The following is a 15,035-nucleotide window of genomic DNA, read 5'->3' as shown; positions in this document are numbered from 1 at the left end:
TTATCTCCTTATCCATTGATGAATTCCTTCTTTAAAAGGAAATTCCTTTCTAAAAAAGAATGAAATTTGGATTCGTGCTACAACGTGTATGAAACTTGAAGACACTATGCTATGTGAAATAAGCCAGACACAAAAGGACAAATATTGTGTGATTCTACTTACGTGATGAGTCTGGAATAGTCAAATACATAGCAACAGAAAGCAGAATAGTGGTCAGGAGAGGTTCAGGGAAAGGGGACATTGGGAGTCATGGTTTAATGGGTACAGAGTTTCAGTGTGGGATGATCAAAAAAGTTCAGGAGATGAATAGTGGTCATGATTACAAAACGATGTGAATGCCTTTAATTCTGCTGAAATGTACACTTAAATGATGATAAGTTATCTAGTATTTTTTACTACATCGAAAAATAGAGTTTAAAAAAAGTGCTTCAAACAGAGTCTGATACATAGTAAGTTGTCTGTATGAGTTACCTGTGGTATCTCTTGCTTACTGATGTTGCTCTTTAACACTTGCATTTTCACTCGGCATTCAGTCTGATGTCATCTCTTTAATGTCGGGGCAAGGATCTCATCATAATTTGCCTTGTCCTTCACTGACCTGACAGTGTACTTTGCATGTAGTTGGACTCTGTAAATCATTGACTGCTTAGAGCAAATTCCAAATGGCCTGTTTCATAATGATGTGACCCATGCTGTTACTCCAGTGGAGTTTATCTCGGTGTTTTCTCTGTGGGAGGCTGTTAGCATGGTGCCTCTGAGCTAGGATCTGAAGTCAAGCAGACCTGAGTTTAAATTCCAGTTTTGCCGTTTACTAGCTGTGTACCTTTGGAGAAGTCACTCAGTCTATCTTAGCTTCTATTCAGTTCTGACTAGGATCAATAATACCTATTTTCACATAGTTACTGTAATGATTAAAATGAAATAATTAGACTCATCCTAGAGGCTCAATAAAGGGTAGTTAATATAACCATTTTTTATCCTAAGCAACACTACCACCTTAACTTCATCACTCAGAGAGACAGTTTCTGAAACCAGCCTTTCGCTTGTAGTGGATGCTAATCTCTGCACTACTGTGGATGTTTCTGCAACAAAGGATAATGTCTTGAGACCCTAACTACTCGGGTGGATGTGGGACTTAATGTGCTTCCTAGACCCAGCCGTGTCAGACGTACCAGGAACATTCTAAAAGCCGTCGCAGAGGGAGAGAAGAAGCTTTCTTAACTCAGAGGGAGTTTCCACTCAATGCGGACAACTACTCTTAGGTGTGAATGGCGGCTCAGAGCCTGCAGCGGGGGCAATGCTAAGTATAGTTAGAGCAAAAAGGCCGGGCCTTTCTCCAAAGTCCCTAAGAGATGGAGAGAAGAAGAATTACTGGCCTACCCAGCCCTAAAGCACACACATGAGGAGCAGATACATTGCTCAAAGGCTAAACCAGTTTTTTTAAAAAAACAATGTCTGTTGTGAATCACTTTGATAGCAGCCAGGAACAGGAAGTAGAGTGGCAGCTGCACAGATGAATCCCTGAGAACTGAGTTTTTCCTGTAGCAGGAACCAGATCTGGGCAGATTAAATCTTGCTCTCTCTGAAATATCTCAGGCAGACTTGTTCCAGAGTGAAGTATGGCGCATTCACTTAGCCGACGGAAGGGGCAAGTGGCCATCCCGAGAGGTGAGTGTTGGGGAACAAATGAGATTCTCTTGGAACTGGCATTCCAGGAAGTCTAGAAAGTGTCCTCAGCAAATAAAACACACTTGTGGCCTGGAAGGAGACCTTTGATTTCACAGCATGTGAGGCAACTCCAGAATACAAAGCAAAGAGAGAGAGAGAGCAAGGTGAGAAAAAAAAGAGGAAGAGCAAACGTGTCAAGAGAACATAATTGCTGTGGAGCAGTTAAGAAGAAAGAGGCCAGAGGACTGTACCCATGCTGTTGCACAAAGCACTTACCACCTGACCAGGAGCCACTGACACCCACTCCCTGCCACCTGTTGCCATTTCTCTGGCTGTCATGCACCTGGTGGTACAGAAGTACTCTGCATGTGTCAGCCATGGCCTCAAACACAGATGAGTTCCATTTTCCTGTCCACGGAAAATATGTGTAGCTAATCTTCCAAAGAACTTTACGTTTAAAAGCTTCTATGTCTAACTTATGAATCTGAGCTTAATCATTACCCATAGTTTGGGAACTGTCACCCTAACCCAACTTTAGATGTTTATCTGTGTCACTAAGGACTGCCTTCAATTCTTATACATGGTGGGGAAATGCATATAGATATATGTCTATATATAGCAGGTTACCAAGTAGAATGTTCAGTGTGTAATCTTAACCATGAAAAAAATGCTCAAGAAAAAAAGACTAGAAAGTTAGTTTATAGAGGTTATATTCACTTCCTTCTTCATACCTGATACATACTATAGTTTCCAAATTTTTGGAAGTGAACAGATTACTTTTAGAATCTATTTCTCTCTTTCTTTCTTTCTTTCTCTCTCTCTTTTCTTTCTTTCTTTCTTTCTTTCTTTCTTTCTTTCTTTCTTTCTTTCTTTCTTTCTTTCCTTCCTTCCTTCCTTCCTTCCTTCCTTCCTTCCTTCCTTCCTTCCTTCCTTCTTTCTTTCTTTCTTTCTTTCTTTCTTTCTTTCTTTCTTTCTTTCTTTCTTTCTTTCTTTCTTTTCTTTCTTTCTTTCTTTTCTCTCTCTCTAAATATGTTTTATATGTAAGTTTTAAAGAAAAAAAGAAATTCCACAGAGCTGCAAAAGCCACATTTCCCTTCAAAGCAAGATGAAGAACTGAGAACTCCTCTCTCTGGGCCATGGGTGGGTAGAAGGGTGGTGGGCTAGGCAATGACCATCTATTTCTTAAACTATCATGGCCCTCCAAGGCCATGATGAGCAACAGACTCCTTGGAAGAAAGGTGTGATATCAATTCAGGGCTTCCTAAATTATATTTTAATTTCATAATAGAAATAATACACATTCCTACACTTTTCAAAGCAAGTGTCAAATTACTAAGATAACTTGGGTTTTAATCTCTTCCATTACACATTATTAGTACCGCTAGACTATCAATTTAATTTGGCATATATTTACTTCTTATTATTTACAAGGCAGTTTGCAGAAATGCAAAGCTGAACTTTAATCCAGTGGAAGGGAAAATACAAGTACATAGGCCGGGCGTGGTGGCTCAAGCCTGTAATCCCAGCACTTTGGGAGGCCGAGATGGGTGGATCACGAGGTCAGGAGATCGAGACCATCCTGACTAACACGGTGAAACCCCATCTCTACTAAAAAAATACAAAAAACTAGCCGGGCGAGGTGGCGGGCACCTGTAGTCCCAGCTACTCGGGAAGCTGAGGCAGGAGAAGGGTGTAAACCCGGGAGGCGGACCTTGCAGTGAGCTGAGATCGCGCCACCACACTCCGGCCTGGGCGACAGAGCGAGACTTCGTCTCAAAAAAAAAAAAAAAAAAAAAAAATACAGGTACATACATAACAATATCACAAGTCAATATATACAATAAATTTGGCAAAAGGCAGTCAAAATGCTATAGGATTAGTGTAATAACTTTTTATACTTTCTGAATCCTTTGCAGTCAATATGAGAATTATAAATATAACAATTTGAACTTTCTAAGCAGTCAATCGAGTATTTGATGACTAAAAAGCTCCCTGGTCAGAAGGCTGAGGCAGGAAGATTGCTTGAACTGAAGAGGCGGAGGTTGCAGTGAGCTTAGATTGAGCTACTGCACTCCAGCCTGGGTGACAGAGTAAGACTCCATCTCAAAAGAAAATAATGATAAAATAAAATAAAAATTTACTGGTTCTATTAAGATTTTCAATGAGTAGCATTTCTTTTATTCTATTTAATTTTTAGAATTGTATCTATGAGAGACTATGATGATTATTTTGAGCTGCTATAAGAAGTTTAACTGCTCCTTGATTTGTTAACATTTTCTTTTCAGTAGATGTGCTCACAGAAATTATTTAGCTTTGGTTCTGTATTTTGGAACATCTTTTCTATGTGAAGCTTTTCCTGCTAAATATGCTTGAACCTTTATTTCACAATTTATGGAAAGTCGGACACCTTCCCTAGCGTTATTGCCAAGTGCCTGGGTGTGTGTTCTGACTCTGCCATTTGCCACTCTGACACCTCGAGTGGGCCACTTCACTTTTCTGAGCCTGTATTTAAAAACAGGACTTGAGTAGTTTGAAATAGTCCATACCATCATTACTTGCTGTTGGTTTGGTGGAAACTAGAAGCAGTGATGGTGCCTTAACTGTGGCAATTTTTTTGTTGTTGTTGTTTGTTTGTTTGTTTTTTATTTTCCCAACACTTTATTCTTTTTTTAAAAAAATTTATTTATTATTATTATTATACTTTAAGTTCTAGGGTACATGTGCATAACATGCAGGTTTGTTACATATGTATACTTGTGCCATGTTGGTGTGCTGCACCCATCAACTCGTCAGCACCCATCAACTCGTCATTTACATCAGGTATAACTCCCAATGCAATCCCTCCCCCCTCCCCCCTCCCCATGATAGGCCCCGGTGTGTGATGTTCCCCTTCCCGAGTCCAAGTGATCTCATTGTTCAGTTCCCACCTATGAGTGAGAACATGCGGTGTTTGGTTTTCTGTTCTTGTGATAGTTTGCTAAGAATGATGGTTTCCAGCTGCATCCATGTCCCTACAAAGGACACAAACTCATCCTTTTTTATGGCTGCATAGTATTCCATGGTGTATATGTGCCACATTTTCTCAATCCAGTCTGTCACTGATGGACATTTGGGTTGATTCCAAGTCTTTGCTATTGTGAATAGTGCCGCAATAAACATACGTGTGCATGTGTCTTTATAGCAGCATGATTTATAATCCTTTGGGTATATACCTAGTAATGGGTTTAGACCTAATACCATAAAAACCCTAGAAGAAAACCTAGGTAGTACCATTCAGGACATAGGCATGGGCAAAGACTTCATGTCTAAAACACCAAAAGCAACGGCAACAAAAGCCAAAATTGACAAATGGGATCTCATTAAACTAAAGAGCTTCTGCACAGCAAAAGAAACTACCATAAGAGTGAACAGGCAACCTACAGAATGGGAGAAAATTTTTGCAATCTATTCATCAGACAAAGGGCTAATATCCAGAACCTACAAAGAACTCAAACAAATTTACAAGAAAAAAACACACAACCCCATCAAAAAGTGGGCAAAGGATATGAACAGACATTTCTCAAAAGAAGACATTCATACAGCCAATAGACACATGAAAAAATGCTCATCATCACTGGTCATCAGAGAAATGCAAATCAAAACCACAATGAGATACCATCTCACACCAGTTAGAATGGCAATCATTAAAAAGTCAGGAAACAACAGGTGCTAGAGAGGATGTGGAGAAATAGGAACACTTTTACACTGTTGGTGGGATTGTAAACTAGTTCAACCATTATGGAAAACAGTATGGCGATTCCTCAAGGATCTAGAACTAGATGTACCATGTGGCATTTTTTTAAAAGACACTAACAGGTAACCATTTCTATTTCTATAAGCTCTTGGAGCTCCCTGCTGCATCCCACATGGCACCAGGCTACTAACAACCTTGCTCTCTCCTCTCTCCATATTTCTCCCATTTTCCTCCTCATCCTTACCCCTTCCCTTCTTGATGGTCTGAAGAACTCCAAACTCTTCTATTATGAAGAACAATTCCATTTCTTGAACTGTTTCACAAACTCACTTTTGGGTTTACCTTAGTAAAACCAAACCCATTGTGGTACTTAACAGAAGAAAAAAATTCAAATATAGGATCAGGCATTCATAAAACATAGTTGTGTGAGGAAAATAGCAACTTTTATTCTGCATGGGTGAAAGATGTTAAGTAAACATTGTCAATGTTACGCAATCTTCCGCTCTGAGTTTGACAAGGGTCTCTGAAGTTTTCTGATATTTGAATAACAGCAGCAGCATTATAATGTGATGGTGAATGATGGCCTCCCAGACTTTTATTCCTCCTGGGCAAATAATTTTTAAAGAATCTGATTCTTTGTACTAAATCTCTTCCTGCTTGAAATACCCAAGATGCTTTCTATTGTCCTGCCCTGAGCACTTACGATAAAAATGAGGGAGTGAAGGCTCAGGTAGGTTAAGTCAGTTGCTCAAGGGTCACATAATTTAGAAGGGGTAGGTCTGTTTGATATCAAAGCCCACACTGCTTTTCAACTCTGTATGTTTCTTATTTATGTTTTTCAGACATGGCTATACTTTTCAAGTAAAATTTACTTATAGTTACCAAGTACAAGTAAAATTATTTCATGGAAGCAAGGGACAGGCACGAAATTTATTTACAAATAAAACATAATTCCCATGAAGGAATTCTTACCTATGAACACCTTTGAATTACAAGTGAAAGAAATTCAGTTAAACTAACGTCTACAAGAAGAGAAACTTATTGCCACCTACACACAGCTATATTGCTGTATGACCGTAAAGGGTATATGTAGCTAGATAATGAATGATTGATGCAGGCCATTCTGGATTATCACTTTGTACCTTCCCTCCAATTTTTTCTGATGTCAGCTCTATTCTCTCAGACTAATTTCTTCAAGTTGTGGACAATATGCTACAAGTGGCTAAAAACCTACACGCTTACAATTCTGTAACTAGAAAGGAAGGCTATTTTTCCCAGTAGCTCCAAATAGAGAAAATCTGGAGAAGCCCCCTACTTGCCCCATCTTGTGTCCCATATTCATCCCTTGACCAACTACTGTGGCCAAGGAGATAAAGGTGTCTAAGAATATAGCAGTTCCCATTCAGATCACATGGCCATAGAAGATAGAATTCCCCCGAACAAGTGGAGTGACACAGACAATGACAATGAAGAATCATCTTAGCCTGAGTCTTCCAAAAGCCAGTCTTGCATTCAGGTAGTTTATTTAAGAAGTATTCTAAGAAGGAGGAGTGAAAGTCTGGAGGAGTAAAATATGGAAGGGAAAACAAAAAACAATTTCATGATGTATTATTGATTTGGCAGCCTTTATGGACAACTGTTGCTCAATCCTGCCAAGACCTTCTGAGGATCTAGCTTATGAGATGCATCTTAAAATTGCCCATCTGAGTGAAGAGAGAGAAAAGCATTTCTCCACTGGCTTCCAATCATATTGGGCAGGCTTTACACCATTAGTGTAACTACCTTGCATTTCCATTTGGCTCGTGGTGGCAAGTGACTTCCTACCGGTATCACACACTTCATTATTAAAGAATCTCCAGGGCAGGAAGCAACAGTTATAGAATGTGGTAGGCTGAGGTAAAATACTATCAGATTATTTCTGTGCAAAACTATTTGAAGCCTGTCCAAAACTGGTTACTGCAGTGATGCCTAAGAGGCTGGAGAGGATATAAAGTCATGCATTGTTGGGAACAGGCCCCCACATCTGGCCATAAACTGGCACCCAAACTAGCCATAAACAAAATCTCTGCAGCTCTGTGACATGTTCATGATGGCCATGATGCCCACGCTGAAGGTTGTGGGTGTACCAGAGTGAGGGCAAGGAACACCTGGCCCCCCCGGGGCAGAAAACCACTTAAAGGTGTTCCTGAACCACAAACAATAGCATGAGTGATCGGTGCCTTAAGGATATGTTCCTGCTGCAGATAACTAGCCAGACCCATCCCTTTGTTTCAGCCCATCCCTTTGTTTCCCATAAAGAATACTTTTAGTTACTCTGTAATCTATAGAAACAATGTTTATCACTGGCTTGCTGTCAGTAAATATGTGAGTAAATCTCTGTTCGGGTCTCTCAGCTCTGAAGGCTGTGAGTCCCCTGATTTGCCACTCCACACACTATATTTCTGTGAGTGTCTTTAATTCTTGTAGCACTGCTGGGTTATGGTCTCTGTGACCGAGCTGGTCTCAGCAATGCATAAAAAGTGTTCTAATAAATTCCACTCCCTTCACTGCTATAGTCCTTATGGCTGCAGCTAGTCTGGAGGCCATCACTGATATCATCTTCCTCCTAGACCAGCCATTTTAGATTTCATGCATATGTCTTTCTAAAGCCTCTAGAATATTTGCTACTTCCTGTGCATCAGGTCCAATTAGCATGATATTATTAATATGATAGATCACAGTTATAGTCTGTAGAATGTCAAGATAGCCAAGATCTCTGCAGACTATATTGTGACAGAGAACAAGAGTGTTAATGAAAACCTGGGGTAAAATGGTGAATATGTACTGCCATTCTTTCTATGTATAAATGAACTCCTTTGGTCCTTACTGATGGAAATTAAGAAAGAACAAACTCACCAGATCAATAGCCGCATACCAAGTGCCAAAAGCAGTCTTGTTCTCTTCTAGAAGACACCATATCTGATGTGGCAGACCTGATTTAAGCCACCACTTGGTTAAATTCACCCTCATTACCATGGTCCATAGAGTTCCTGTAGGGGTCACATGGGTAATTGGTTGAGAATATAATGTATATCAATGCTCCTGCACTTTTTTATATTTATTTATTTATTTATTTATTTATTTATTTATTTATTTATTTTGTGAGACAGACTCTCGCTCTGTCACTCAGGCTGGAGTACGGTGGCATGAGCTGGGCTCACTGCAACCTCCACCCCTGGGTTCAAGCAATTCTCCTGCCTTGGCCTCTTGAGTATCTGGGATTATAGGCGCACCCTGCCACGTCCAGCTAATTTTTGTACTTTTAGTAGAGACAGGGTTTCACCATGTTGGACAGGCTGGTCTTGAACTCCTGGCCTCAGGTGATCCACTCGGCCCGGCATCGCAAAGTGCTGGGATTACAGGCATGAGCCATGGTACCCAGTCCACTCCTGCACTTTTAAAGTGTTGAATGGTGTTGCTAATCTCTGCAAGTCCTCCCATATGTATGATAACTCAGACATATTAACTTGGCTCAGGAGAAAGACAGTTGCAAGTGTCTTACCATGATGGCTCTTACTCTGTAGGTTGGAGAAAAATATGAAGGTTCTGCCAGTTAGTAACTATCCATACCCCAACAGCATATTCAGAAACCAGAGAAATAGCCAAGGGTTAGATCTAACAGATCCACTAAACCCATTATGAGAAATACTTTAGCTAAAGCTGCATTTATCACTTGGCTTCTCTATGCCCCCATTCTAACTGGAGGATAATAAAGATATTTCAGGTCCTTTGATTCAGAATCAACGCAGAGCCATGTTCCTCATATACAACAGTTCTTGAAAAGTCTGAGGATTTTCTTTTTGCAGGTTCAGAGTGATGCTGATAAATAGTCTTAGATCCTTTCGGGGAATGTTTATCATATATCCTTGCAGTAGTATTGCAAAATCCTTCCTAAGGGGACCCATCTCTTGTTCAATGAGTGGGCTCCAGGTCTGTGAAATAACTTATCTGGAAACTGGGTGAGGAACTCTGCTTTTCTGAAGTGAAAACTGGTAAACGTTTCTGTTCACCAGCTCTTGATGTATTCCTTCTATTATAGTAGGTTGGTGCAAAAGTGATTGCTGTTTTTGGCCATTATTTTTAATGCAATCACTTTTGCACCAACTTAGTAAAAGTAAGTAACACTTTGGTTGACTCTCTGTCGCCCTCGTCAGAATGCTCTGACTTGTCAAGCATTGCTGCAGATTCTTCAGGGTCAAGGCATACCGAATCCTACCCTAGCCTTGTAGTAGCTGTCATAACAGCTAAGTCCACATCACTCTAACAGGGCTGTCGTTTGGCCTCTTCCATTCCAGGTCCTGTCATCCCTTTGATACTAGGAATCTCAATTCCACAGCAATATCTTCTCCTGTCAACCCCAGCCTATGTAAGACAGTTATCATAAAGCTTCTCAAATAATAAGTGTTCCTTAGCACTGCACTCCTCATTGCTTTCATGAAAGAGGTGTCCTCTGGGTCCCCCTAGGAAACATTGTCAAGTGCCAGTTTCTCTGATCACACATAATACATTCACTCTAATATTTTTACCTCCTTGAATCTTTGGACCCTTTCCTCAAAAAAAGTTACAAATTTACGTCCTGTGCAAACATCTGATTGGTTGCAGAAAGAGACCAATCAGAGGTTGAAGTGAAGTTACAAAGTTATAGTGCTATGCAAATGAAGACTTGGCTCACAACCAGCCTGATTGGTTGTGGGAGGGGACCAATCAGAAGTACTTTCAATTTTTCATCTGCCACACAGAAAACGGTGGGGGAAGGAGGGGTTGCAAAGTGGCCTTTGGTCCTTTTGTTACTTGAGCATGGGAAGTTGGGGTTTTTTCTTTAGATTTAGTTCTAGGAAGTCAGTGTGACTTGGCCTTAGGTTCTTTGCCTTCAGACCCTATTCTCCTGCCTCAGTGGTAATTAGTGCTATTTAACAACATTTCTGTTTCTCCTCTGAAGCATATAATAGAATTCTTGTTCTCCCTCTTAAACTCAACATGGCTTTAACCAATAGGATGCATGTGGAAATGACATGTTTTCGTTCCCATGGAAGCCTTTAAAAGCCAAGGCACTATCTGCCATGGATTTCCCTTCTGCCACAGTGACCTGAAAAGCTGTAGATGAAGCTCCATCAGCCTGAGTCCTTGTGTGAGGATCATGCAGAATGGTGCCCACAGTAGGTCAAGAAAAAACATATGACAAGAGCAAGAAATTATGTGTGTTGTGTTAGATCGGTGAGATTTTGAAGTTGTTTATTACTGCAGCACAGCCCTAGTCTATCCTGTTAGACATTTTGCTTTACTTTTTGAAGCATTCTATCCATCTTACCTTAAAATGAGTGCTTGTGATAAGGGGAATCTGATGTTGACATCTGCCATCCCATTGGTCACTGGAGGGCATGTGATTGTACTTTCCCTCTGTTCCTGTTCCATAAATACATCTTTCCCAGTGATGAGAGTTCAATGGAAGAGGGTAGTTCTCTCAGAAGAGGACCATTTTTTAAATCAAAGTGATGAAAACAACTGTGCCTTCTCCTAAAATCTGAAAACAGAGAAAATATGGGTCTTTATAGAGAGATTTGTGACCTTTTTTTTTAAAGAAAAGAGTCTGTCTAGAAAAGTCTTATTGTAGGCTGGGCATGGTGGCTCATGCCTGTAATCCCAACACTTTGGGAGGCTGAGGTGGGCAGATCATGAGGTCAAGAGATGGAGACTATCCTGGTTAACATGGCAAAACCCCATCTCTACTCAAAATATAAAACTTAGCTGGTTGTGGTGGTGCGCATCTGTAATCCCAGCTACTTGGGAGGCTGAGGCAGGAGAATCATTTGAACCCGGGAGGCAGAGATTGCAGTGACTCAAGATCACACCACTGTACTCCAGCCTGGTGACAAAGCGAGACTCCATCTAAAACAAAACAAAACAAAACAAAACAAAAACAAAAACAAAAACAAAAAACGAAAGAAAGAAAAGTCTTATTGTAGATGGTTGTAAGTCCTCGACTAAAGAACTCAAAGAATAGCATGCTTAGCACAATCTCTGACACATAATATATATTCAGTACATACTTATTCAGAAAGAGAAAGAGTAAAGTGGAAGAGAAAGAGGAGGAGAAAGGGGGAAAGACAGAGAGAGGGAGAAGGAGGAAGATCCAAAAGAGATTGAAAGAAGACTGTGGGCTGGGCATGGTAGCTCACCCCTGTAATCCCAGCACTTTGGGAGGCTGAGGCAAGTGAATCACCTGAAGTCAGAAGTTCAAGACCAGCCTGGTCAACATGGTGAAACCCTGTCTCTACTAAAAATACAAAAATTAGCTAGGTGTGGTGGTGCATGCCTGTAATCTCAGCTACCTGGGAGGCTGAGGCAGAAGACTCACTTGAACCTGAGAATCACTTGAACCTGCTGAGAGGTGGAGGTTGCAGTGAGCTGAGATCACGCCACTGCACTCCAGCCCGGGCAACAGAGTGAGACTCCATCTCAAAAAAAGAAAGAGCAGAGAAGAAAGAAAGAAGATTGCAATTGAAGACACACACACACAAAGTCAAATTCAGTTGAATATATATATTCAGTAAAAATAGTTTAAGTTTCAGAAAGAAGGGTATATCCAGGTTGGCATTATTTTAATCAACCAGGAGACCTATTATAGCATTTATATCTGACAGAGATCTTTCCAATACAATTGATCCTATAAAGTTATAAGGCCAATGTGGCAGGGAAATTAGCCCTGCAGCCTGAACCTGATGCAGAGCCTTTTCTTGCTCTGGACACCACTCAAAACTGAATGACTTGTGTGTCACTTGCTTACAGGGTCAGAGAAGGATGCTCAAATATGGTGTAGGTGGCCTCTGAAATGCAAAGAGTTTTCTTTGTGGTGGAAGATGCCAGGTATAACAACTTGTTTTTAACTTTTGGAGCAGTTATTTTAATATGCCTCTACCACTGGACCCACAGAAACTTCACTGGTGTTTCAGACCTTTAAACTCTGTCAGAATTTTTCATCTATTCTTTAGCATACATGTAATTGACAAAGGCAACTTAGAGTGCTTGTTTCTTACTGCTCACCAGGCACCATTAGCGTAATGTCACCAACGTAATGGACCGGTATGATAATCTGTGAGACAGTAATATTATCATCCTCTGGATTCTATTATGACAGAATAGATAGTTGACATAGCCTTGAAATAAAACAATGATGGTGTGCCTTATAAAAGTAAACTGTTTCTGATTATCTTTGCTAATAGAAATGGAGAAAAAGCATTTTCCATGTCAGTATCTGCACACCAGGTGCCAGACTGCAAATGACATCATCACCTACTTAAGCTTGAAAAAATCCACATTCATATTCCAAGGCCAGTTTGGCTTTTGCCACCAGCCCAATGGACAAGTTAAATGGGAAAATGTAGCCATTGGCAGATTTTTATTAAGGGGGAGTCTGGTTCCCTCAGAGAGCAGAGAAGAAAATGCTTGTGCTGACAAGGAATGTTCAGGGGACATGAGGATTCAAAGTTCTCAGCCCCACCTCTTTTGCTCAAATGTCTCCACCACGTGTCTTAGGTTCCTACTCCTTTCCTATCGATGTTGTAACTTAGTACAAGAGACCTAAACTGTTGTGCGTTTTATCGACACTGCATTCCAGCCAAAATAGTTCCATTCGGAGAGTGTTAGACTGAAGATCAAAAGGACCCTTCAACTCTGCAGTGTTTCCAATCAGGCTCTGTGTTTAATTTTCAAGCATGTCTGTCTTGTATCTATAGGACCTAAGAGACTCTTTTAAAAATGCAATAGACACTTTCTGATTTCCCACCAATGCCCTGTGTCTGGCATTCAGTGCCTCACATTTGTCATTTTCTCTATGTATGCTCTCCAGTGTGATGAGACATCCCAGGCCATGCAATCTTTGTGCTTACTATTACCTTAGCCACTAAATGCCTTGGGTATCCCCCTGAACCTTGCTTTTCTTCGGCATTCCATTCCATAGTCTGGTTAATGTTTGTCTCAATATTCCCCCTAGCAAGAGGGTTATCCATATGTTCTGTTTCCTAGAGCCATCCTACTCCCTTTTTAATTGCTTTATCAGTCAAGAGCCTGGCAGGAAAGAGAACCATGAAAGGAGGCAATTAATGAAAGTGCTGTTCACAGACATGTGACAAGATATAGCAAAACTAGAAGAGATGGTGGAATTCCACGGGGCTAGCAACAGCAGGAGGCCATTACCATTTCTAAACTGGAAAAGCCAGGAGAGGGAGAGATTACTGAGACCAGTGAGAGCTGTAGTAGTGGAAGAGGACTTCCCAGCAGGAACCGTGGCCTTTGGCATAGGAATGCATAAATTATCACCAGTCGAGGAGACAATCAGGGGAATAAGTCCCTCAGCTTGTTTCTGTCCTCCAATTTTCCAGTCTCTTACCAGTGCTTCCCATTGGCCAAACCCAACTGCAGACTTGGTTAATGCTATTGATAAAGGTCAGGATCTTGGGACACAGTGCAGAGGGCCAAAGAGATGGCAAATGGATCTGAAAGAGCAAATAAAAATAGTTGGTGCAAAAGTAATTGCTGTTTTTGCCATTAAAATTAATTCTGCAGGTGTAAGTGGTTACCTGTAGTGATTCCATTTCCATTTCCTCTATGAGACTACAGTGTGAGTGTGTGTGTGTGTGCGCGTGTGTGTGTGAGAGAGAGACAAAGAGACACACAGACAGAGAGACAGAAAGAGAGAGAGACACACACACACACAGACAGAGAGACAGACAGAGAGAAACACTTTCATGTTTTTGTCTCCATGGCTCTTTCTTTGTTTCCTCCAATCTTTAAACCTGGAAACCAGTCTTAGCAGCATTGAAAATGGATCTCAGGTTTTTGAAGCAAATGCTAAACTCTCTCACATTATTTCTGTCTATCCTTTCCTTCTTGGTTGTTGTGTCTGCTCAACTTTAGACTCTGTACTGTGGTTAAGAACTCAAGCAATAGATTCCAATAGAACCCTAGATTCCAATCCTGTTTCCTCAATTACTAGCTGTGTGAGCTTGGGCAAGTTCCTTAATGTCTCTTAGCTTCAGTTTCCCCAGTTATTAAAGGGGATAAGAATAGTGTCTATCTCATAGGGCTATTGTGAGAACAAAGTGAGATACACCACTATAAACAGAAGCTGGGATTATCATTCATTTTTCCCCTTTTGCCTCTTGGACCTGACAACAAAACCTCACTTACTGAACTTTAGCATTCATCATTCACTAGGACTCAGACTACCTTTACTCTCAGGAGCTTCCAGCAAACACTTCATCCAACCTTATTTTCTAGGACCCCCTGCAGGGGTCACCATCAAGTCAGTGCCCACGCAGTGATATAGGAAGCTCCTCTTCATCTCCTTTCCTCTCGTCTGCCTCTCGTTCCACAAACTGTTCCTAATGTGAATGGAAGTGTGTGTGTGTGTGTGCGCGCGTGTGTGTGTGTGTTTATAGAACAATTTTACATAAATTCTTCTTAATTTTATAGTCACATAAATATAACATTAAACATTTCTACCTCTGAAAAATACCTGAAATCATATTGAGTTACTTTGTACTAATGTTAATGTTTTCCTTTGAGCCCATGGGCCTGGATGGGAATGAAATGGTTC

The sequence above is a fragment of the Macaca fascicularis genome, chromosome 1 (genome assembly GCF_037993035.2).
Source record: "Macaca fascicularis isolate 582-1 chromosome 1, T2T-MFA8v1.1".
NCBI lineage: Eukaryota > Metazoa > Chordata > Mammalia > Primates > Cercopithecidae > Macaca > Macaca fascicularis.
The sequence above is the reverse complement of the archived record's forward strand: the minus strand, read 5'-3'. Positions refer to the sequence as shown.